The sequence below is a fragment of the Mustela nivalis genome, assembly GCF_964662115.1.
Source record: "Mustela nivalis genome assembly, chromosome: 14".
Taxonomy (NCBI): Eukaryota; Metazoa; Chordata; class Mammalia; order Carnivora; family Mustelidae; genus Mustela; species Mustela nivalis.
The window spans coordinates 7,226,571-7,251,127 of NC_139033.1; the positions used below are offsets into that span (position 1 = coordinate 7,226,571).

The 24,557-nt window shown below is 46.1% G+C and overlaps 1 long non-coding RNA gene across 1 annotated transcript; it reads left to right on the forward strand.

Moving 5' to 3' along the window:
* The first annotated feature begins 12,243 nt into the window (after positions 1-12,243).
* LOC309848333 lies at positions 12,244-23,766 on the forward strand. Its single transcript, XR_014302965.1, has 3 exons — positions 12,244-12,363; positions 17,828-17,950; positions 22,687-23,766. It is a non-coding gene; the product is annotated as an uncharacterized lncRNA (long non-coding RNA).
* Positions 23,767-24,557: the final 791 nt, after the last annotated feature.

Consider the following 24,557-nt stretch of genomic DNA (forward strand, 5'->3'; position numbering starts at 1 on the left):
CCGTCTACTTGTGATCTCTCTTTCTCTGTCAAATAAATAAATAAAATCTTTAAAAAAAAAAGACTGTTTTACTGATTATGCTTCAAGAAATGTGCATCTTGGGGCACCTGGGTAGCTCAGTGGGTTAAGCCTCTGCCTTTGGCTCAGGTCATGGTCTCAGGGTCCTGGGATCGAGCCCCGCATCAGGCTCTCTGCTCAGCGGAGAGCCTGCTTCCCCCTCTCTCTTTGCCTGCCTCTCTGCCTGATTGTGATCTCTCTTTCTCTGCCAAATAAATAAATAAATAAAATCTTTAAAAAAGAAAAAAAAAAGAAAGAAATGTGCATCTCAGGGTGCCTGGGTAACTCAGTTGGTTAAGCATCTGCCTTTAGATCAGTTCCATGATCCCAGGGTCCTGGGATGGAGTCCCACATCATGCTCCCTGCTCAGTGAGGAGCCTGCTTTTCCCTCTCCCTCTGCCTGTTGCTCCTTCTGCTTGTGTTCTATCTCTTTCTGTCAAGTAAATAAATAAAATCTTTCAAGAAAAAGAAAAAGAAAGAAAGAAATGTGGATCTGATATAATTTCTTCACTTTACAGTGGAAGTATCTGAGGCCCAGAGAGGGACAGTCATTAGCCCAAGATCACGTAGCAGATTAGAGGCAAGGCAGAAACCAAGCTCTAGGTCAGCTCTCTCCTGGACTCCAGGGTCAGAGTCATGTCTGTCCTTGATAGGAGCTGCTGTGCGCGAGGCCATGGCTGACTGGCTGGTGGTCCACAGGGCGCCCATCAGCTCATCCATTCATCAGCTTCTGCCCGTTACCTCCCAGCACGCAGGCTCAGCTGCCCCGCAGAGAAGTCCTCTTCCTACAGGCCCATAGTGTCTTATTTCTGAATGTTCCCACGTGTGTTCTTGGGGACTCCAGGCTGTATGTGACTGAAACCACGGCAGACCGATTGAAGTCAAAAGAGGGATCTGCCGGCTCGTGTATCAGGGGAGACACAGCTGGACCAGGAGGTCAAATGATGCCCTACTCCATCTCTCCCCCTGCTCTCCGTGCTGCTTCCCTGTGTATTGGCATCATCCTGAAACACACTCGAGGTGAGGTGGGAAGCATGAGGCCTGGCCACTCCAGGCTCATCGGCGTTCGAAGGAGAACCTGCCCTTTTGCCCAGGCTCCGGCCAATGTTCCAAGGATGGCTTGCTGGCCACATCCCAGAACCCACGCCTCGAGCCAGGAGGAATTGGTTCTGGGCTTGGCCAGGCCTGGAACAGTGAGAGTGGTCTGCTCCACCAGCCCATGACATCCGAAAATGGGAGAGCACTGTTCCCCCCAAAAGGTACTGATCCAGTGCAGTGCATGCATCCACTGTGGTGAGCTAGCTCTGTTCCCCCTTCGTGGACTGCCCACTCACTCTGCGGTTACACACAGCGGTGACGGGGCAAGGACACCGAGGGGCTCTGGGCAGCCCCTCCCCACTGCAGGGGGCCATTTTGGACCATGGACTGTTGGGCGTCTTCCGGGTTTCCGTAGTCCTTCCTTCACACCCCACCCACGACCAGACTGCACGCTCCCTCTGGGACCCCGGCTTATTCGCCTTTGCAAGCCAGCATCTAGCCCAGCAGGCAAAGAGGAGGCTCTTAGTAAATGTCTGTTGAATTGGGAATCTCTCCTAAGGTCAAGGATGTGGGGGGTGCTCCGTAAAACTTTGCTGAGTGGACGAGTGAGTCATTGGATGAATGGGTGCACGCACGCTCGCGCACATGCGTTTTGTACGTGTAGATGAATGGATGGATACATGTGTGGGAAGGTGGGTGGGTAGGTGCGTGAATGGGCGGGTAGAGGAGCAGATGGAACGGTAGATTGATGAGTTGATGGATGGGTGGACGCATGGGTGGATGGATGGATGGGTGGATGAATTGATGGATGGAGGCACGGGTGGCGGGGTGAGTTGACAGATGTTGTCCTGATCCCCGCTCAGTCCCGGTCTCCTATGCAAAGAACCATTTCTATCAAGGGCAAATGTAGCTCACTGATTCTTTCATTGTCTGGCTATCTGATTTCTGTCACACGGCCTACTCGCTTGCTTTTGCAATACAGAGGAGTTAATGCTCACTTGCCTGGTGCCTTCCATTCTGATTCTACTGTTTGTCATTGGAGACAGTGACAGACCATGCTTCGGAGGATAAGGGGGCAGGTGTCCAGAAAGAGAAGGAAACGGTTACGAACAGCAGTTGTGTGCCCCTCTCTCTCTTCCTGCAGACAGACTCTATCCACATGATGGTGAAGACGGCTGGGGTAACCCTCAAGTCACATCCTTCCGGCTCTGTGGATAGAGGCGGCTCTCTGACCCTGACTTTCACAAGTCAGTAGAACCCAAGAGACCTGGAGACGATGCTCTGGAGGCAGCCATGTAATGACTTTCCTAAATGGGCTGCTCTTGAAGACTCAAGCTCTTAGCTTGCCTCCAATTCAGATGGGAGTTGGTCCCACCAGGGAGAGCATTGCGTTCCACCCCTAAGGAGCTCTGGCTTCCTTATTCCCTTTGCTGTTGTGTCCTCATGCCTCCTGGGAAAGGGGCCAACTCAGCAGTCAGTGTCAGAGGGAATCAGCTCCTGGGAAATAGTCCCGAGGGCCCTCCTGGGCTGGCAGTACTTACTGATAGCTGGGGGGGCCCTCTGGGATTCCAGCGTGCTGGACAGAGCGCTCATGCCATGCCTTACAGACTCATCATCTCCCTTAGGCTTCAGCTCTTACGAGGTTCACTTAAATAGTTGGGTGGATGCCGGGCAGAAAGGCTCATTCCCACTGCCTCTGCCACGCTCTCCGTGGGGTGCCGTACACTAACAGCCACGAGCGTGCATTCAGCTCCCACTACACGCCAGGCTCCCTCCTACTCTTATGAGACAGCTATTAATATCCCCACTTCACTCAGATGGCTCAGATGGTGAGGTCGGTGGACTCACTCATGCTCATGCAGCCGGTGTGTGGCTGGGCCAAGATTCAAACCTGGGGCTCGCTGCAAATTCACAGCTGCCTCCGTGCACTGGCGTGGCCAGGACTTCACTGCTGTTCGCTGCTGATCCATTTTGGAGTTTAATCAATGGAAGACCTCACTTAGCGTTTTATTTTCTCTATCAGCAATTCGTGAACTGTAATAGCCTATGAGGGAGGAAAAATAGCCTATGGAAACAAAGATTGATGCTAAAAACTGGAAATGAGTCAGTGTTAGCACTCGTGTGCCCTTTCTGTTTTGGTTGCTGGAATCGAGTAAAAAGCACAGGACCCCAGGAGACGTGATTTAAGGATCCCTGAATGTTCCCATCACCTAACAGCTACTCTGTTTCCCAAGATTTCACCTGGAGACTTTCATTTCTTTGGGTCTGAAATCCTTTTTGATTTTCGGAAGACTTTAATTAAAATGACAATACCTCTGAGAGTGGCCATAATAATCTTGGAGCCTGTGCATCAGCTAAAAGCTTAAGCAAAGAAGTAGAGAGTGAGGACTGAGGAAAGGGGCATGTGCTGCACAAAGTTGGCCAGGAAGCATGTCTGGGCCCACTTGGCCTCCATCACAATTCCACCCAAGGCCAGCTGGAAAGGGAGAAAATCGGGTCTGCTATTTATTGGTGCATTGTAAATTACTCTGACACTTAGAAATGTAATGTGACCATAAGCATTTATTCCCTCACACAGTTCCTGTGGGTCAGGAATCTGAGCATGGCAGAACTAGATGGTTCTGACTGATGTCTCAGGAGGGTGCAATTGAGATGTTGGCTGGACTGCAGTCTTATCTGAAGGCTTGGCCGGGGCTGGAAGATCGGCTCCGACGTGACTCGCTCACATGGCTATTGGCAAGATGATGTTGGCCACTGGCGGGAGGCGTCTGTCCGTCACCACATGGACCTGCCCACAGGGCTGCTCGAGGATCCTCACAACACAGTGGCTGACTCTCCTTAGAGCTAATGAACCCAGAGAGGGAGCGAGCGTGCACAGAGGGGCTGCGATATCTTTTATGACCTTGACCTCACAGGTCATACTTCTCCATTTCTGCAGCATTCTCCAGGGCACTGTTCTGTGAGAGAGAGAGTCCTCCACAAAGGTGTGAACGCCAGATGGTGAGACTCTCAGAGGCCATCTCGGACACGGACTTGGGACGACCATGATCATTATCTTTATTTTACAAGTGATAAAACGGAAGCATGAAGAACTCACCTGAATGTATGCCTGGATTATTCACAAGCCAGGGATCGTGTCTGATTGTTCGCTACAGTGTTCCTGGAAGCACCTGAGACAGTGCTCAGCATTTAGTGGGTGTTCAGGAAACGCTTGCTGAATGAGATAAGCGAATGGATAGATACTTGCTTCAGAAAAAAAAAAAAAAAAAGTGACGTTTGAAACTCAGTCCATGTTACTTACTGCTCTGTTAGATGTCTGTAGGGGGCAGGGATCAAGGAATGAGATTTTGCATCGCTAGACTTCTTCTATCATTGACTTTTTGTGCGCATGTGTGTCATTTTGGCTTACTGTTCAGTAAGTCCTCTGTTACTTTAAGACCCGAATCATCTGGTATGTTGTCGAGGGAGGAGGTGTGCGGAAACTGAATAGGGAGGAGCCCTCCCCTTCTTTGGATGATAAAAGGGTCACTTTAATTGAAATAGAGTTATAACTGGTTGCCAGATTTATAACTGGTTACCAGATTTAAGCATAAGGTCAAAACCTCCAGAGCAGCGAGATTATATATACAGGCAGCATGTATATAAATGTATGTATAATTTATGCAATATTTTTCTTATTCGCGCTCTCTACTTAAGTTATCCATTAAAGCCCATCACATTAATTTAATTGAAAAATTCTGGGGGAATTGTATTAGCTTTTTTCCCATTAAATTAACATTACAGCCTTTAAATAGATGTCCTGGATGCCCATTGTTGCTAACAAAATTATTATGCAAATTGAAATCTGCCCTTTCTGGATTCGGCCACCAGTGTCCCACCCTCCTCTTTTTTCTGTGACCTCTTTAATTTAATTGTCCTTTCCCTGAGTTCCCAGGCCACAGATGTGGGACAAAACCCCCTGACCCAAGCCAGAGACTCTGTGCGGGGCTGTGAGGCCTGGTCCACTGTCCTTGTGAAAACACTCTTATCTCCAGAGGAGAAAGGGTGGGCGGTCTCCCCCGCAGGCCTCTTGGTGGAAAGAACATGCTTCGGGTCAAAAAGCATAGGTGTGTGGATCAGATGGGCTGGGTTTGAAATGGGATTCTGCCCCTCAGTGACCCTGAGATCTGTGAGCAAATTTCCCTACCTCTGTAAGACCTAGAGAACCGCTCCTCTCTTGGCAGGGGCTGAAGAGGCACCTGAAACAATGGATAGCGCCCACGCTCAGTGGATATTCATCAAGATCGCTTTGGCCACGATTCACTAACTCCCTCCGTTTATCCATTCATTGAGGATGTAATTCAGAGCCCCGCTCTGTACCAACCCCTGAGCTAGGTGAAGGGGAGATGCCAGGAACCAGATGACCCAGGTCTGCAATTGCCTGTAGCTTGTCAGGGGAGCAGGGGTGCGGAATAAACAGGTAGACAGGTAAATAACATGTGGATAGAGGTAGGTAGGTGTTACTGCCATTATTAGCCTATTAAGCGAGTGTTTAACAAGGAAAGGGCAGTCCTGTTAGTGAACCAGCCACTGTAATTTGCCTGCTCTGTTGCTGAAGCTTCTAGAAAGCAGAGTGAGTCCTCGGGCTGGATCAGAGAGGCTGCTTAGACCTGGGGCCCAGTTAAGGAGGCTTTTCTCTGACCTGAGCTGCTAGACAGCCAGAGCCAGCAGCTGAGTGACAGCGACGGCAGAGCGAGATCTCTTTGTGGAATCAGCCTCATTTTCTCCTGTGGATGGGCTGAGTGTTCCCCCAGGCCCACTCTGTGTCTTTTCTTTCTAACCAAGGCTTGAGAAGTAATCCCCCAGTTGATCCCTGGATGAACACCAAGACTTCACCACTTCTCACGAGTTGTCAAGGGGGACTTGTTCTTCTACTGTTCCCATCTGTTTAATCTCCAAGAGCCTTCCCTTTTTTAGGAATGTGCTCTTCCATTTACACAGACACTGAGTAGATTAAAATGAGCCTCGAAAATAGAAGGCCAAAGCCTTCGAGCGTTGAAGACGCACACCTAAAAAGAAGCATGGGGTTGGAAAGAAAACTACCCCAGTCCGCAGGTTATCGTCCTTCTGGTGAGACTAGTGCTGAATGAGAGCTTGGAAAGACGGGCGGCCTTCTTCCTTCCTGCTGTTCCATTACCCACTGAACAGCAAGTGAGCCCTAACCATGGTGGCTTAAAGCAACAGGTGCTAATTCTTCTTCATGGCTTCTATAAGCCAGGGATTCGGAAGCAGCTTGGCTGAGCCGTTCTCGTTCAGGTGTCTCCTGTGGCTCGGGTGGAGGTCATCTATCCGGAAGGCTACTTATGTTCATCGGGATTGGGAAGCCACGGACAGCTGAGGGCTGGAGCAGCTGGTCTTCTTGGGTGCACATTCTATCTCAGCATGGTCTCTGCACAAAGTCTCTCCAACAGGGTGGCTTTGGCGCAGTGGGACTTCTTACACGGTGGTCAAGGCACCAGAGTAAGTGTCCTGAGACAGAGAGCAAGCCAGATGGAGGCCACATCCCTTTCCATGACCTGTCCCTGGGGGTCATGCTGTCACTTCTATCACATTCTGTTGCTTAGAGCAGTCATGGGGTCCAGCCCAAGTTGAAAGGAAGGGGAAGTAGACTCCATGTCTTGATGGCCAACGGCAAGGTTCTAGAAGACCATGAGCGACTGAAAACATTGCACTGGGTGATGCCTACTTCTTAACATTCCTGGTTGAGGTTATTACAGTGGTTACAGACACTAAACGTATAAAGGAAAGCAATAAAGCTTCTAGAAGATAGCATAGAATATCTTCATGACTTTAGGACAGGCGACTGTGACAAGATAAGATATATATATTCATCTCTGCCTCTGGTTCCTGACAGAAACTCTTAAATCCCTTATGATTTCCTGAGAAATGGGTGTGATAGGTTCATCTTACACAGAGCTCTTAAATCCCTTGGAATTTCCTGGGTGATAGAAGCATCTTTTGTTCTAAGGAGGCCAACTCTTGGTGGGTCCCCAAGTAGTTTCAGGTTGGGGGGTGATCACCAGAAAGATTAAGCCAGGATTAGAGGTTTAGAACTTTCAGCCCCAACCGCCTACCCTCTGGGGAGAAGAGTGAGGCTAGCAATTGATTTAAAAGTCAATCATGCCTATTTGATAAAGCCTTCGTAAACATCCCTAGACTGTGGGCTTGGAGAACTTCTTGGGTGGTGAACAAGTCAGTGTTCTGGAGAGTGGCTCCATGGGGACCGGATGTCGTGTGCTTGAGACCTTTCCAGATCTTGTCCGGTGTACGTCCTCATCTGATTGTTCATCTATATACTTTTTTTTTTTTTTAAGATTTTTATTTATTTATTTGACACAGAGAGAGAGATCACAAGTAGGCAGAGAGGCAGGCAGAGAGAGAGAAAGGGAAGCAGGCTCCCCGCTGAGCAGGGAGCCCAATGCGGGGCTGGATCCCAAGACCCTGAGATCATGACCTGAGCTGAAAGCAGAGGCTTTAACCCACTGAGCCACCCAGGCACCCCGTTCATCTATATTTTTTATACGAAGTAATGATAAATCATTATTTCCCTGAATTTTTTCAGCTGTTCTAGCAAATGATCAAACCAGAGGTTGGGGAGGTGGTGTTCTTGTGGTAACTCCAGATTTTGTAGCCACGTCAGACAGCAGAGAGTGTACCCTAGGCACCCATTACTGTGACAAGCATCCAAGGGGATACTGTCTTGTGGGACGGAGCCCTTAACTCAGATCTGAGGCTAACTGTGTGTCGTTAGTGTCAGAAATGAGTTCTAGGACACCCAGTTCGTGTCCCAAAAGTTGGAGAATTGATTGGAATGCGGGGAAAAACCCCACACAATTGATGTCAGAAGTGTTGTAGGTAGAGAAAGATTTTCTTTAGCAAATATTTCTGTAACAGGACACACACACACACACACACACACACCATAAAGGAAGTAATTGACCAATTAGACGTCACTGGAACTTCTTCTGTTCATCGAAAGATTCTACTAAGACAATGAAAATGCAAACCACAGAGTGGGAGAAGATAGTTGGAGTAAAGATGCCAACAGACGACTCACGTATTCAGAATATTGAAAGAACTCCAGTAAATCAATAAGGAAAAGACAAACAACCCCAATTTTTTATTAATGGGCAAAATGCGTGAATAAGCTTTTCACAAAAGAGAAATCCAAGTGGCCAAAAGAGCATCAGCAACATTAGTGATTAAGGGAATGCAGTACAAACCACAATGGGAATTTTTACACATGTAAAAACTTTTGGGTGGACACCTAAGATTTTTGAATTTGCTGTATATGAGTTATACACAGACACATACAACAATGGCTAAAGTTACAAAAAGCAGGTGCCTGGGTGGCTCAGTGGTTTAAAGCCTCTGCTTTAGGCTCAGATCATGATCTCAGGATCCTGGGATCGAGCCCCGCATCCGGCTCTCTGCTCAGCGGGGAGCCTGCTTCCTCCTCTCTCTCTGCCTGCCTCTCTGCCTACTGTGATCTCTGTCTGTCAAGTAAATAAATAAAATCTTAAAAAAAAAAATAAAGTTACAAAAAAAGAAACCTGTGGAAACCAAGGTGTCGGCAATGCTTAGAGCAGCCGGAACGCTCATATCCTGAAGATAGGAGTGTCCATGACTACAGACACTTCGGAAAATTACTTAGCAGTATTTGCTAAAGCTGAATATAGGATGTATGCTCTATGAATATGCTCGTTAGCAGTGTGTAAATGTGTGCACCACGGACACGGCCGAGAATGTTCGTAGCAGTATTATTTGTGATAGCAGAAGACCACAGACTGATTGGCTGATAAAAACAGAAATTTGGCTGATAAAAACCTGGGTGGCTCAGTGGTTAAAACCTCTGCCTTCGGTTCAGGTCATGATCCCAGGATCCTGGGATCGAGCCCCGCATCGGGCTCTCTGCTCAGTGGGGAGCCTGCTTCCCCCTCTCTCTCTGCCTGCCTTTCTGCCTCCTTGTGATCTCTCTCTCTGTGTCAAATAAATAAATAAAATCTTAAAAAAAAACCCCCAAAACAAAAAAAGGAATTTATTTCTTCTGGTTCCAGACGCTGGGAAGTCCAAGATCAGGATGCTGTTAGATTTGGTGTCTGGTGAGAACCCGCTTCCTGGTTCATAGATGACCATCTTCTTGCTGTGTTCTCCGTGGTGGAAGGGACAGGGATCTCTCTAGGGATTGTTTATAAGGGCACTAATCCCATTCCTAAGGACTCCACCCTCATGAGCTCATCACCTCCCAAGGACACCACCTCCTAATACCATCACACTGATTAGGTTTGTTTAAACATGAGTTTCAGAGGGACACAAACCTTCAGTCTATAGCAGGCCGCACACTGGAAACAGCCCAAATATTACCAATAGTAGAACAGATACAGAAAGTGTGGCATATTCTTATGGTGTGTAATTGCAACACTATATATGGGATATGACTTTGGACAAACCCACGCAATCGTGTGTGGGGGGGAATCTCACTCGTATGTCTTTGAATGAAAGATAGAGCTACATGGATTCCATTTACATTAAATTTACAGCCAAACAAAACAAATTGTGAGGATGAAAGCAAAATTAGTGGCTATCTTTGGTGATGGGGGATGGGGATAACAGGGAGGGGCACAAGGAACACTTTTGTGGAATTGGTAAATTTCCACATCTTCACCAGGGTGGTCATTATGAGTTTGTGTTCACTCTGTGAAAATTCACTGGACTTGTATACTTTTATAATACACATATTCATACTTCCATGAAAACGTTTCCTTTTATTTATTTATTTATTTATTTTTAAGGATTTTATCTATTTTATTTGAGAGAGAGTGCAACAGAGGAAGGAGAAGCAGGCTTCCCACTGAGCGGGGAGCCCAATGTGGGGCTCCATCCTAGGACCCTGGGATGGTGACCTGAGCTGAAGGCAGACGCTTAGCCATCTGAGCCACCCAGGCACCCCAAGTTTCCTTTTAAAATATAATCATGCCCATACTCTATAGCAGAGGTCAGCAAACTATAGCCCCTAGGTTGAATCCAGGTACCACCTGTTTTATAAATAAAGTTTTATTGGGACACTGCCACATTCACATACATTCATACACATATTGTCTATGGTTACTGATATGCTACAATGACAGGGCTGAGTCGCGTGACAGAGAGAGGATGGCCCACAAACCCTAACATAGGCACTATTTTTCTTTTACAGAAAAAAATTGCTGACCCCTGTTCTCTAACATAGTTGGGACCTCGTTTAATCCTTCCGTGTTTATTAGAGAAGAGTCAGGACTGGTTTTCAAGAAAGATGTTGGCCCTACTAAAAGGCTCGCCTTCAGCCCACCCTCATGCATAGTTGGGGTGCCTTATAGTAGCCAGACACCCCCTTTGGGTCTAGTGCTTTAAGATTCCATCCACACCAGAGGCCAGCCCCACCCTTTCTTCCGGTGATTCTCAAAGTAATTTGATTTGCTTTGAATTTTCTTTCCTAATTCTGCTTTTTAAAATTCCAATCATTTGAATTATGAAAGTAATATATATCTTTTATAACCATTCAAACAACAGAGAAGCGTCTAAAATAAAATTAACAGTCTCCCTGCCCCTCTCCAATCCAGCTCCCTTGATGCCACTGCTGTTAACAATTTGGTATAAATGTTTCCCCACTGTTTCCGTTATTTATAAAAACATAGAAAAACCTACTTAGAGGCTGTGACTTTTTTTTGGGTCTTTTTTTTTTTTTTTAATAAAAATAAGATCACACTTGCTTTTTATTCTATCTAGCAGAGTATTGCCGGCATATCTCTGTCAATTTATATAATTTTCTTTTATAATTTTTAATAGCTACACTGCATTCCTTAATGTAAATAGATCCTGATTTCCTCAACCTTTGTCCTATTAATGTGCATTCAGCTTGTTTCCAGGTTTTTTTTTTTTTAACTATTACAAACGATGCTGCAATAAACTTCTTCATATATTTATGTCTTTATGTACTGACATTTTCATTTCTGGTGGATATATTCCCAGAAGTGAGAGTGCTGGGCCACAGTTTAAATTTTAAAAAATACCAACAGTTGATTTTCCACGACGCTATAATAATTTACAGCCTCTCCCCCCGATGGTGTTCGAGAGAAGCGGATTCCTCACACCCTTGCCAGCTCTGGATGCTACACATATTTTCCATTTTTGCCAATCTGATGGGTAAAAAATAGTATCTCATTGTTCTCATTTGCATTTCCCTGACAAGTGAGCCTGAGCATCTTTTCATATGTTTATTGGCCATTTGCATTTCTGCTACTGTGAATTCTGAAGCCTTGGCCCATGCTTCTCTTGGGTGATTGGTCTTTTTCTTATTAATTTGTAGGGTCATTTTATAAATTAAGAATATTAACTCTTTGTTAATTATAGGGCTGCAAAGATTTTCTTTGTTTATTGTATGTTTTTCCACGGCACTGCTTTTGATTAAAAAAAAATTAAATCTCTGTCCCCCAGGTTCTTGCTAAGAATATAACTAAAACTGTTTGATTTTTAATTCTTATCAGAATCTCAGTTGTGAGAAGTAATATATGTGGTGCTTTGTTTAAAGCAGTGCTTCTCAAACATTTTCTAATTTTAAGTAACAGACACTCTCTCCCCCACAACCTCCAGCCTTTTCCCCTGCCAAACACATGATTAGAGAGAGAAAAGAGAAACTGCCATGATGAACTTAGGTTTGGGGGCTCAGCAGTCAGCATGCAGAGGGCCTGTCCTGTTCCTCTCTCTCTCTCTCTCTCTCTCTCTCTCTCTCACCGCCCCTGCGACGCTTGAGAACCACTAGTGCTCCCTGGAATCTAGTTTGAGAATCATTGATCTGAAGTCTCTGCAACCCCTCCATCTATTTAATCAATTCTGTACAGTGTGTTCCATGGAATATTAAGTAGGATATTAACAAGTGCTTTGTGAAGAAAAGACTCTGGGATTGTTCTACGGCCTGCCAAAATGAGGCGCGCTTTCCCTTTCTGAACTAGATCACACTTTGATTCTTTTGAGATGGAAATGCTAGCGTACCAAGAGACAGGAACTGGACAAAGGGTGACACACACGCTTTATTTCTCTTCATGCGCAACGCCAAAACAAATAGACAGTTATTGCCCTCGCTGCTCCCAGCCATCTGCTGAAGGTGCAACTCTGGTTTCTGACTGGTCTGAGTGAGGACTGCTCACTTAGCCAGCAGGGTTATGGAGAACCAAAGGGACCAGCAAGGGACAGGTGGGTGCTGACCCCTTTTTATTTTTCCAGGGGTAGAAGTCGTGGACTCTGGGTGACAGTTAGCCACACCTGTCTTCTGCCTTATTTGAAATTTGGAAGGACAAATTTCTCCCTAATCTACTTCTTTTTTTTGAGTCATATCTATAACAAAGAACAAGTCAAAAGGACTTTAAATGAAGGTGCTTTAAGCAGAAAAGTTGCAGATACTACCTTTTTTCCTTCCTGGATCCTTTCAAGAAAAGACAAAGGGAAAGGATGTTGGCATAGCTTGTTTAAGAAGAGCAATCTGGTAGTCCCATATGCTCTTAAGAGAAAGAAAAACTACATAGCAGGAGCAGTGAACCTAGGTCCCTAAGTAGAAGACTGTGCCTAGGGTCTTGCACGACAGTGGTGGAAGAAGCTTGGGAAATGCTGGGTTTCTTTACTGCGGGACTTCTCAGAACCTTTAAAAAGCCTGTGTTCATTGTGAAGTTCCAAGAGGAAGACATGGGTGATTTTCCTACCTTTTCTTGACCACAGAACCCCTTGTGGGTAGAAACGCTCCAGGAATGGTATTCTGTTGTCCACCCTCTAGAAAAAGCCTGGACCAGACAGTCTTATATTTTGGCTTAGGAAGAACCAGACTCTCAGGGAACCACACCCTTGTCTTTGGCCACTTGCAGATTTGCTTGTGTTGAACTTCCCTTTACCTGCATTGAGGGACATTATATGGAATTTGTTGCATAAACTTGCTCTAATTTTTACTGCAAGGAGGTTGTAATTTTATGTAGCCTATTCTAGAAGAAGCTGAGCAACTCCTGAGCAATCGTTGTGTTTATATCTAACACATGAATTGAGTAACTGTTTATAGTTTGTTCTTTCTTCTTACCACCAGGATGCTCAAGACGTATCTTCCTACCTTTTATTTTGACTTAGCCCCCATTTCCTTGTTCTGAAATTTTTATTTTGTTATATTGACATATGCAAATAAGCTAAATTTAATCCTGTTTTTGAAATGTAGTGGGGTGTAATACTAAAAAAGTACACACCGACATATGTATTCGAACTAGCCTATAAATATATATTTTTAAGTTTCTATTTTATTTTATTTTTTTTAAAGATTTTATTTATTTATTTGACAGACAGAGATCACAAGTAGGCAGAGAGGCAGGCAGAGAAAGAGAGAGAGGAGGAAGCAGGCTCCCTGCTGAGCAGAGAGCCCGATGTGGGACTCGATCCCAGGACCCTGAGATCATGACCTGAGCCGAAGGCAGTGGCTTAACCCACTAAGCCACCCAGGCGCCCCTAAGTTTCTATTTTATTTTATTTTTTAAAAAAACATTTTATTTATTTATTTGACAGAGAGAGAGAGATCACAAGTAGGCAGAGAGGCAGGCAGAGAGAGAGATGGGGAAGCAGTCTCCCCGCTGAGCAGAGAGCCAGATGCGGGGCTCCATCCCAGGACCCTGGGATCATGACCTGAGCTAAAGGCAGAGGCTTACCCCACTGAGCCACCCAGGCGTGTCTTAAGTTTTTATTTTAATCACCTGGGGCTCAACCAGCAAGCGCCCTCCTTAATCCCATCGCCCATTTAACCCATCCTCACACTCACCTCCCCTCTGGGAAGATGTTCCCTATAGTTCAGAGTTTGTTTTTTGTTTCTCTCTCTCTCTTTTAAAATTTTTTTTAAAAAAATAAACATATGATGTATTATTAGCCCCAGGGGTAGAGGTCTGTGAATCGCCAGGTTTACACACTTCACAGCACTCACCATAGCACATACCCTCCCCAATGTCCGTAACCCCACCCCCCTCTCCCTACCCACCTCCCCCCAGCAACCCTCAGTTTGTTTTGTGAGATTAAGAGTCTCTAATGGTTTGTCTCCCTCCCAATCCCATCTTGTTTCATTTATTCTTTTCATACCCCCCAAGCCCCCCACGTTGCATCTCCACTTCCTCATATCAGGGAGATTATATGATAGTTGTCTTTTTCTGATTGACTTATTTCACTAAGCATAATACCCTCTAGTTCCATCCACATTGTCACAAATGGCAAGATTTCATTTCTTTTGATGGCTGCATAGTATTCCATGTATATATATACCACATCTTCTTTATCCATTCATCTGTTGATGGTCATCTAGGTTCTTTCCATAGTTTGGCTACTGTGGACATTGCTGCTATAAACATTCGGGTGCACGTGCCCCTTTGGATAACTATGTTTGTATCTTTAGGGTAAATACCTAGTAGTGCTGGGTCGTAAAGTAGCTCTATTTCCGACTTTTTGAGAAACCGCCATGCTGTTTTCCAGAGTGGTTGCACCAGCTTGCATTCCCACTAGCAGTGTAAGAGGATTCCTCTTTCTCCACATCCTCGCCAGCATCTGTCATTTCCCTCTCTCTTTTTTAACTCTTTGCTGGTTTGTTGCGTTTCTTAAATTCCACATATGAGTGAAATCATGGTATTTGTCTTTCTCTACTAATTTTGCTTAGCATTATACTCTCCAGATCACCTGCATCAATGCAAATGACAAGATTTCACTTTTTTTTTTTTTTTTATATAGCTGAGCAATATCCCATTGTGGGTATGTACTACATCTTTATCCATTCATCAGTTGGTGGACACTTGGGCTCCTTCCATTTGCTTGGTTATTGTAGATAAACATAGGGATGCATGTATCCCTTTGAATTAGTATTTTTGTATTCTTTTGGTAAACACCAAGTAGTGTAATTGCTGGGTCATAGAGTAGCTCTATTTTTAACTTTTTGAGGAACCTCCATGCTGTTGTCCAGAGTGGCTGCACCAGTTTGCATTCCCTCCGGTACTGCGCCAGGGTTCCCCTTCTTCCACATCCTTGCCAACACCTGTTGTTTCTAGTGTTGATTTTAGCCATTCTGAGAGGTATGAGGTGGTATCTCATTGTAGCTTTGATTTGCATTTCCCTGATGATGAATGATGTTGAGCATCTTTTCATGTGTCTGTTGGCCATCTGGGTGACTTCTTTGGAGAGATGTCTGTTCATGTCTTCTATCCATTTTTAATTGGATTATTTGTTTTTGAGGGTGTTGAGTTTGATTCCAACTTGCATATGTTAAACACCTACTATGTGCAAGGTCCTGCTAGGCCCATGGGGAAATAGACATGAATCAAGCTGTGGTCCTTGTCCCTAAAGGACTAGTGTTGCTCTAAAACAGATGTAACTACCACACTCCATGGGCACACATAAGCACCACAGTGTTGTGTGTTAAGTAATAATGGACTATGTTCAAAATGTGTGCCAGGGAGACTGATAGATCAGTTTAGACAGGCAGAACTTCCCAAGGACTCCCCAGCTTTGGGGGTCAGCTCCCAACTGCCCAGGTCTTTCCAGCACCCACCTCCAGCCAGGTGAGTGAGCGAGTTTTCTGATGATTCCCAGGAACTCTGAGTAGAGCAGAGCAGACTGCCCCAAGCCCTGCCCAAATGACAGATGTGTGACCAAACTAACTATGGTAGTTTTGAACTAAAATTAAAAAGTGCTGTGGGAACCCAGTAGAGCCAATGACCTCTTTGGGAAGAGGAAGAGAGAAGAGCAAGAAAGGGATCATCAGGCTGAAGCTATGGGTGAGGACCCAGGCATTTGCTCTCCATTTGAAGAGATGTGCACGGCTGTGCGTAGGAGTCTATCTGTGCCTTTTCTAAGAAGAGTGTTGGTTGCTCTCATCAGATTCTCGGAAGAGCTCATGGCCTGCAAAATCTTAAGATCCATCGCCTTGTAGAGTAGAGTGATGCCAGGACAGCCAAGGGTGGAAAAATGCTCAGGGGCATGGAGGCCCTAGAGTGTGTAGGGTAGAAGTGACTGGGGATTCACATCCACTCACTTCATCATTCTTTCCTTCAGCAGATAATTTCATGAACACCCAGTATGGCTCAGGCATTATGAACACGATCATCTGTCCCTTTACAGACCTCACAGGCTCTAGCCACTTCTGCAGAAGATTGTCCTCATCCCTACATCTCTCCCATTGGCCTGGAAGACGGGCCCCAAAGTCTACCCTTCTTCCTCCAAACATTTTGAGTTTTATCTTCTTCTCCCCCTACAGCCCTTATAGTAGGAGCTATCAATAAGACACAAGTCCCCAAGACCCCTCCAGGAAATAGTTTTACTACCTTGTCTCAGCCTTCTCAATCAGGATGGAAGTACCATGATTGATTGATTGACTGACTGATTGATTTTTATAAGATTTTTAAAAATTATTTGTCAGAGAGACAGGGAGAGAGAGCACAAGCAGAGGGAGTGGTGGGCTGAGCAAGGAGCCCAATGCAGGACTCAATCCCAGGACCCTGGGATCATGACCAGAGCCAAAGGCAGATGCTTAACCAACTGAGCCACCCAAGTGGCCCCCATGATTTCTTTCTTGAGAACAAAAAAGCCCCATAAGGAATGAAAAGACTTCTTTCTAAGTTGAATGAGAAAAGGGCCATGGCTAAAACACAAAGCTGGAGAAAGAGCCTCACCGTGTGATGGTAGGGTATTCACTTCCCTGTGGTTTCAGTATGTCTTGATTGTGTACAAATGGCACCTCCCAGCACCCGAGTCTCCAAAAACCCAGGTGTCTTTGAAGACTTGTTTTCCTCTTTCTCTTTCTCCCCTCCCCCGCGGTCTTCTCTCCCCCACTCACGGCAACCAGGAGGGCTTTACCGTGTAGCCACCAACGTGATTCTTGGCTTTATCACTGACTCACAGTTCCACGTACTGTACCTCAGGCTTCCCATCTCTGAAATGGGTATGGTTATACAGGAAAGTAATGAAACTTGAAGGACCTCAGGTGGTGAGTTTTGTAGAAGTTGCGTGTGCACTCACACGCGCACACACACGGTATCTGATTAGCCTCCAGGCAGAGTGGGGATGGCAGAATTTCCTCAGAACAATCTAAGCAGAGAACATCTGGTTCCCTTACCTGTTGATACATTTGTCTCTGTGTTCAGTTGGATGAAGCTGTTGATGAACTAGCCTGCAGCCACCCCGTACTCACTCTTGAAACTCCAAACATTTTCTTGCAGGCAAGGAGCTGCCAACTCCGGGTGGTTATAAGTACGGGAAGCCGAATAGACATGTTTCCTTTCTTGCTCTATTCCCAGGACACAGGTTGATGCTTGCCTTTCACCCGCAAGTGAGTTTATTCACTGGAAGTCCTCCTTGAACACTGGCAGGCTCAGAGAAGAATCTCTTCCCAGGGATCCCTAAACCAGTTCCTGGCCTCATGCAAAATTCGTATTGTCTACATGTTGTCCGTAAAGTGGAATTGGCATGCGGAAAGTGTTTCTGTGTTGTAGGGAAAGGCAAAGATGTCAGGGGAAGGAGGACAGCTCTGCAGTTTAGTGGTTAAATAGCAAAAAAGAAAAAAAAAACCCGCAAGGCTCTGAACTTAAAAGCCAATCCTACTTAAAAGATTTTGTTCTTTACTGAATGTTGTGTAATGTGCCTGTTGTTTTTGCCTGCCTAGCGGCTATTCTCCTTACTTCTGGAAAGAACAACGCAGTTTTGTTTGGGTGATCTATGCTCCCTCATTGGATATCATCTTGGTAGTATCCTTAAACAGAGTGTTTTGCCCTCCTTTGGCCAAGAGGTAAGCTCGTGATCATGGCTATGCCAAATATATTCTCCCAGAAATTTGAATCTTGAAAATCTCCACAGGGTTGGAGCTCATGCATGCAGGTGTCTGTGCCCTAAGGAGACTGTTTCTTAGTTCCCATGGGTCTCCAGAACTTCTCTGGGCTCTGTCCTTTCTGAGAACTATTTGGCTATTACTTCTACTCTGTGAATCCCCCAAGCCCTTCTGAAACACACCCTCCCTTCCTTCCATCCTCTCCCCTCCTCACTCCCTTCCTCCCCACCCCCTTTTTGCTTAAGTTAGTTAGAGTCGATTCCTGCTCCCAGCCATAATGAAATAACTAGTACCAGACTTGTTTTCCATCTGTACACAACTAGAAAGCTGAAAAAAATATATGAAACAACAGTTTTCAGACATTGAGCAACAGGCAGTGCAGAACTGTGAGCCCTGAAAAAAGCAAGACAATGAAGTGAGCCCTATGATCACCTTGGCTTTCTGCCTAGGCAGAAAGTATGTTTTAGACTGCAGCACAGGGAGGGGAATTCCAAGCAGAGCATGGACGTTTCTCTGAATTGAGGACATATAGATTATCATGTGTGGAGACTGAAGAGGCTAAACTTTGTGAGGCCAAGTCCTAGAGAAGAAGGTGCTGCACAGATTAATAGCACCAGAAATCTGTATTGGGAGGCTCTTGGGTGATTGGTTGGATATGTCGTTGCCCAGGCATTGAGTGGAATGCTATAGGAATGACAAAGAACAACTACTGGAGGAATAAACAGAATAATTCCCAGAGCTCTCTTAGGACTGGCGGACAATCAAGTTTTAGCAAACCAGAATGGGAGTAAGTTGTTGAACATCCAAGGTATTCTTTAGAAACAGTAGTGTGGTTGCACCATAGTAGTAGGGTTAAATTTGCCTTAGAAGAAAGGGTCCATGGGATGCCTGGGTGGCTCAGTAGGTTGAGTGTCTGACTTTTGATTTTGGCTCAAGTCATGATTTAAGGGTCCTGAGACTGAATGCTGCATTGGGCTCTGTGGTCAGCAGGGAGTCTGCTTGGGATTCTCTCTCTCTCTCTCTCTCTGCTTATGCCCCCCACCCTAAAATAAAACAAATAAATCTTAAAGAGAGAGAGAGAGAGAAAGAAGAAAGGCTCCACTAGGTCTTCTTCAGCAAAGCTTTTTAAGAAACCTCAAAAAAAGTAAAACTGACAGTAAGTAACTTACATTTTGCCAAATGAATTCCAAAGGAAAATGAGAAAAATCTAGATTCAACCAGATAACAATAATGTCTAGCATCCAACATAAAATTACTAGACATCTAAAGAAGCAGGAAAATGTGACCCATTACCAGGAGAACTACCAGTTAGTGTAAACTGACCCAGAATGACAAAGATGATGTAATTAACAGACACGGACTTTGAAATAGCTATTACGAATATGATCAAAGATTTAAAGGAAAGCATGAACATAAGGAGAAGTGGAAGTTTTTTTTTTTTTTTTTTAAAGAACTAAATGCAACTTTTGGGGAGGAAAAACACAATCTCTAAAACGAAAACTTCACTGGATAAGTTTATTAACATATTGAAGATTACAGAAGAAAAAAAAATAATGGGTATGATGACATAGTAACACAAGCTTATGCAGCACAAGGAGAAAAAAGACTGAGGGGGGGGCCAGAAAGGACGACAGCATCAGGGACCTCTGCAACAATATTAGATGGTCAACCCTACATGTAGTCAGAGCCTCAGTAGGAAAGGAAGGTAGAACAAAATACTTTAAATGATAATGGCTGAAGATGTTCCAAAAACTGATAAAAATTATAAAGCTATCGATCCAAGAAGCTCAACAAATTGTAGGCAGGGTAAACACAAAGAAAAGAACATCAAAGCGATCATAATCACATTACTTCAAATTAGCAATGGAAAGAAAATCTTGAAAACAGCCAAGATGAAAAGAAATCCTACATTCAATAAACAAAGATAAGGGATATCACTGATTCCCCTCTTAAAAACAATGCAAGTGATAAAGACAATGGAATGATATCCTTAATATGTTGAATTAAGCAACAATAACAAAAAACAAACAAAAATCTGTCAACGAAGAGTCTATATTCAGTGAAAATTATCCTTAGAAATAAATGAAGGTGAAATAAAAGTGCTTTTTTTCCGACAAATGAAAGGTGGTAGAATTTGTCACCAGCAGACTTGCACCATAAGAAATATTACAAGTTCTTTGTCAGGCTAAGGAAAAATGATTCCAGGTGGAAACTCAGATCTACACAAGGAATGACGAATACTGGAAATTTTAAATATGTGAGCAAAGATAAGAGAATTTGTAATTTTGTTTTTTATTTTAAGTTGCCTAAACTCAGTCTGCCTTTCAGAATCTAGAATCAATATCTAACGATTTGCGTGGATTTCCAGAAATTATCTTGCCTCTGTAGCAAGTATGCAAAACACTAACATCTGTTAGTTATGGACAAAAAACATGTGGTTAATTATCATAGTAATCTTTATGTATATAAATATATATTTAATATTTATTTATATATTTAGTTAAATATATAGATGTCTATTGAAAACATTAAAAATATGCCAACTCATCTATTTTGTAGATGAGCCACACAAGGAGGGCCTTGAGATTTTTTGTGACTTTCTCACGGCGTGACACAAAAGCCTCAGTGTACCAACTACAACATCTTTTGCCTTCCCATGACTAACGGGACCACATCACAGCCCTGCCACTTACTAGCAGTGGGATTTGAACAAGGGAGTAAATGTCTCCAACCCTCAGTTTCTTCTCATAAGATGGACATAATAAAATGCCTTCCTCCTTGTGTTGCTGAGATTATCACGTATGATACTGTGGGAGTCAGGATGCCTTTGTTCGTAAGAAGCCAACTCAAATTACACATGGAGAATATTTATTGTCTCATGGAACTGGGAAGTTTGGATGGTTTCAGGTACTGCTGGATCCAGGTTCTCAATGTCATCAGGAATCTGTCTCTCATCTCAGCTTTTCTTGGTTCTCAAGTCATCCTCAGGTACACCATCTCTCAAGGTGGTGGCACTGATAACCTCCAGTAGTTCAGGCTCATATCCCACTTACATAGCAGAGTCAAGGGAAAGCAGAGTTTTCTTTCCCAGGAGTCTTAGCAACTGTTCACTCCCATGCCTACCTGTGACCTAATCTGTGACTCTAATTGGTTGGTTCTGGGTTGTATATCCTCCTCTGGAATAAAGCCATGGACTAGGGGTCGTTTCCTAAAGGTAAACTGGGATGTTGTCATCAAAAGTTGGTGTTGCAGATGCTGAGCTGCCCAAACCAACAGACATTTATGACACTTCTGTAAAGCCCTGGACTGTAAGAGCTATCAGGTACAGCCTTACCCAAGTACGGCTTTGCATGTACTACCTCAAACCTTACAGCCATAGCGGGGGGAAGGCTCCTATAAGCCCCAGCCTCATGGAGGACCCAGTTTCCCAGTCCTGGCCCCTAGCCTTGCATGACCCAGATGGGGTCTCCTGTCCCCAAGCTCCTCCTGGAGATCTGGCACCATACCGTCAGCTCTGGGCTTTCTCTCCTTATTTGATTTTGGCCTCCGCCAATTGTCCTCCAATTTCCCTAAAGTCTCTGTTATGCACTAACAACAATTATTCTTAAAAAAAAAAAAAAAAAAAGATGGATTTATTTACTTTAGAGAGAGAGAGAGCATGAGGAGAGGGATGGAGAGAGAGTGAAATCCCAAGTGGACTCCTTGCCGAGCTTGGAGCCCGATGTGGGGCTCGATCTCACCACCTTGAGATCATGACCTGAGCCCGAATCAAGAGTCAGGCACTCAGCTCACTGAGCCCAGGCACCCAATACTTATTCTTTTCAACATCTCTGTTTCACAGCAGGGTGGTTTTCAGAGCATCTCCCCATTGTACAGAGGAGAAACTGAGGCCCAGAGAGGTTGAAAACCTCAATCCACACCACACAGCTAGTTAAGTGGCAAAACTGGGGTTCAACCCCCAGAGCCTGTTTTCTAAGGAGCAGTGTGAATGATGGCTGGTGGCCGAGGTCCCACGCCTGGCCTGCCACGGAGTCTTATCCAGACCCGGCATCCCAGCTCTCCTGCCTAGTCCCTGGAGTCCTCAAGTCCTTCCTGATAATCACGAAGCCCGGAGGAAAGGGAAGCTCAGTGTCTGTGTAAGACACCTCTTGAGTGAGATGCTGTGAACGTTTTCCGTCCAGACAAGGGAAGAGGAGTGGCTGGGGACAGGACCCAGCAAATGGAACCTGGGGGTGCTCTGTTAATTTCCTGTGGCTGCTGTTACAAATCCTCAATGTTCCTCCGGCCTGGAGCCGCATATAATACCCACCTCTGCCTCCACCTTCACCCGCCTTGCCCTCTGTATGACTCTGTGTGTTCTCTGTCTGCTGTCCCCTGGCCTCGCCCTCACAAGGTCACCTGTCATTGGATTCAGGGCCCACCCAGGTAATCTAGGATGATCTCCTCTTGAGATCATTCAGTTAACTACATCTAGAAAGACCCCTTTTCCAGGTGTGTCACATTCACAGTTTCCAGGGCTTAGGACGTGGCCACCTCTCTTTTGGGAGGGCGCACTGATCCACACCCCCCGACCACCACCAAGTGGAAAAGCAGCCCGACTGGGTCTCGGAGCTGCCAGCCTGCGTGAGGGGGCGAGCTGCAGCGAGTTCTCGACGGTGCCTCTTTCATGGTTTCGTATTTTTCTCTTTTGTTTTGAGGTTTTCTGCCCTCTTTTCTGGAAGGTGCACGATGCTCGGCTCTGTGGTTATTTTCGCCCAACAGCTGTGTTTCCGGTGAGCAGCTGGGGGATGCTTCTGACTCAGCAAAACGGGAGCAGTAACCGCCAAGAAGCCGTTCAAGCGAGGCTCGAAATAAAGCAGCAGTTTCTTCCCCGTCCCTACTCCTTTCACTTCCCCACCCGTGGGCACCTTCTGAGAGTCTCACAAAGCGCTTGTCAGAAACCCTTTGGAGCAGCAGGCGAAGGCCTGGCCGAAGGTGGCCCTCAGATCGGAAAACGGAGACATCATGGAAAGCATGGGGCCAAAGCAGCCCGGCTTTGTGTCTGGGACGCCCCGCCCCGGTGGCCCCCGCCGCTCCCCTGCTCCCCACTCGGGCTGGGGCCTTCCAACTTTCCCACTAGGCTCAGCAGCGAAAGCGGAGGCGGGCGGGTGTGGCTGCGAGTGGCCTCCCCCAGGCCCGGGGCTCTGTGATCTGCTGCTCAGTCGGTTTCTCCAAGGGGATGATCTCACCCCCGGGGCGGGGGGGTCTCGGAGGCAGCTCCAGACTTTCCCTACGCGCGGACACCCGAGGCCAACCCCACGCTGCCCGTCCTGCCCGCCGCACGCGGGGAGGGCAGGAGCCGGCAGGGAATCCGCGGCCCCGAGAGCCCGGCTCTGTGCAAGCCGGTGCCTGCAGAAGGCTCACGGGAGAGCGAGACAGCTGCACCCCGAGCGTCGCTGCCGCTGTTCCGGGAAAGAAGGGAACAAGTAAATTTAGCTCCGTCCTACGCATCCTCCGCAGCTGCTTACTGACCCGACAGAAAGAGGCCTCTGTGTCAACCCCGGCTTCTCAGCTTTTTGGCCTGGGGAGGTCTGCCACCTCGGCCTGGGCAGGGGACTTTTCCAGGAGGTCCCTGATGCAGCCTCCTGGAGCGCGCAGGAAGGCACGGGGCCCAAGGAGCTCCGAGCGCCAGGCCTGAGCTGCTCTTCTGCCATCTTGGCACAAAACGGCGCCCGGACACGCTTCCACGGCGGCCTTGGCTCCTGGAGCCTCTGCCGTGTGCCTTGGGAGCCAGAGCGTGCGGCTGCTCCCAGGCCAGCCTCTAGTTCCCAGCGCTATTTGTTTAATAGCATCGTTTGTGGGAATAAAGAACTCGCTGACTGGCTGTGTGAGTTAAGAGACTTGAACAAAGAGCTGAGGAGGGTTCCTGCAGCTCACCAGGGGACAGGGGTTTCTGGGAGAGGCGCGGGTCAGTGGGGGACTTCGGGTCACCCAGGCCTGGGTTCAAGTCCTAGCTCCATCTCCCAAAGGCAGGGTGCCTCCCCGCACAGAGGACTGTTTCTGTATCTGGAAGTGAGGAGCTGGCCATGACACGGAGACTCTCTGAATCTTTTTGAGCCTCGGCAATTATTCTGAGGATAAAGGACGTCGTGTACTGAACATGTCACGAGGGCGAAGAACGACTCTGTTTCACCCAGCAGGCCTGTTTCCATCCCTCTCACCTGATCTTCTTCAGGAAGATTTGGGAATTGTCTTACCCTCAAATATTTCAGATGCACAGGTAGCCATCACAGAGAGTTCCACAGGTCTCTGGCCACAGTGACTTGTTCCTGCATGGGCAAGGGACCCAACAATGCTGGGACAGCCTGAGTCAAGTTCAGGGATGTCGATGAAACTACTGGAATGGAGAAAAATTTTCTGCAGGGTTTCTAAGTGGTCGAGTTTTAGACATGGCGTTGCCGATGGCTCTCTTAGTATACAGGAGGGAAGAATTTGGGTGAGAATGAAGCCAGCAGAGAGGAGAACAAATATGGAGTGACAGTCCTGACCATTTGAGCCCTTTGATCCAGCCATGTCTGAAGCTGTCACC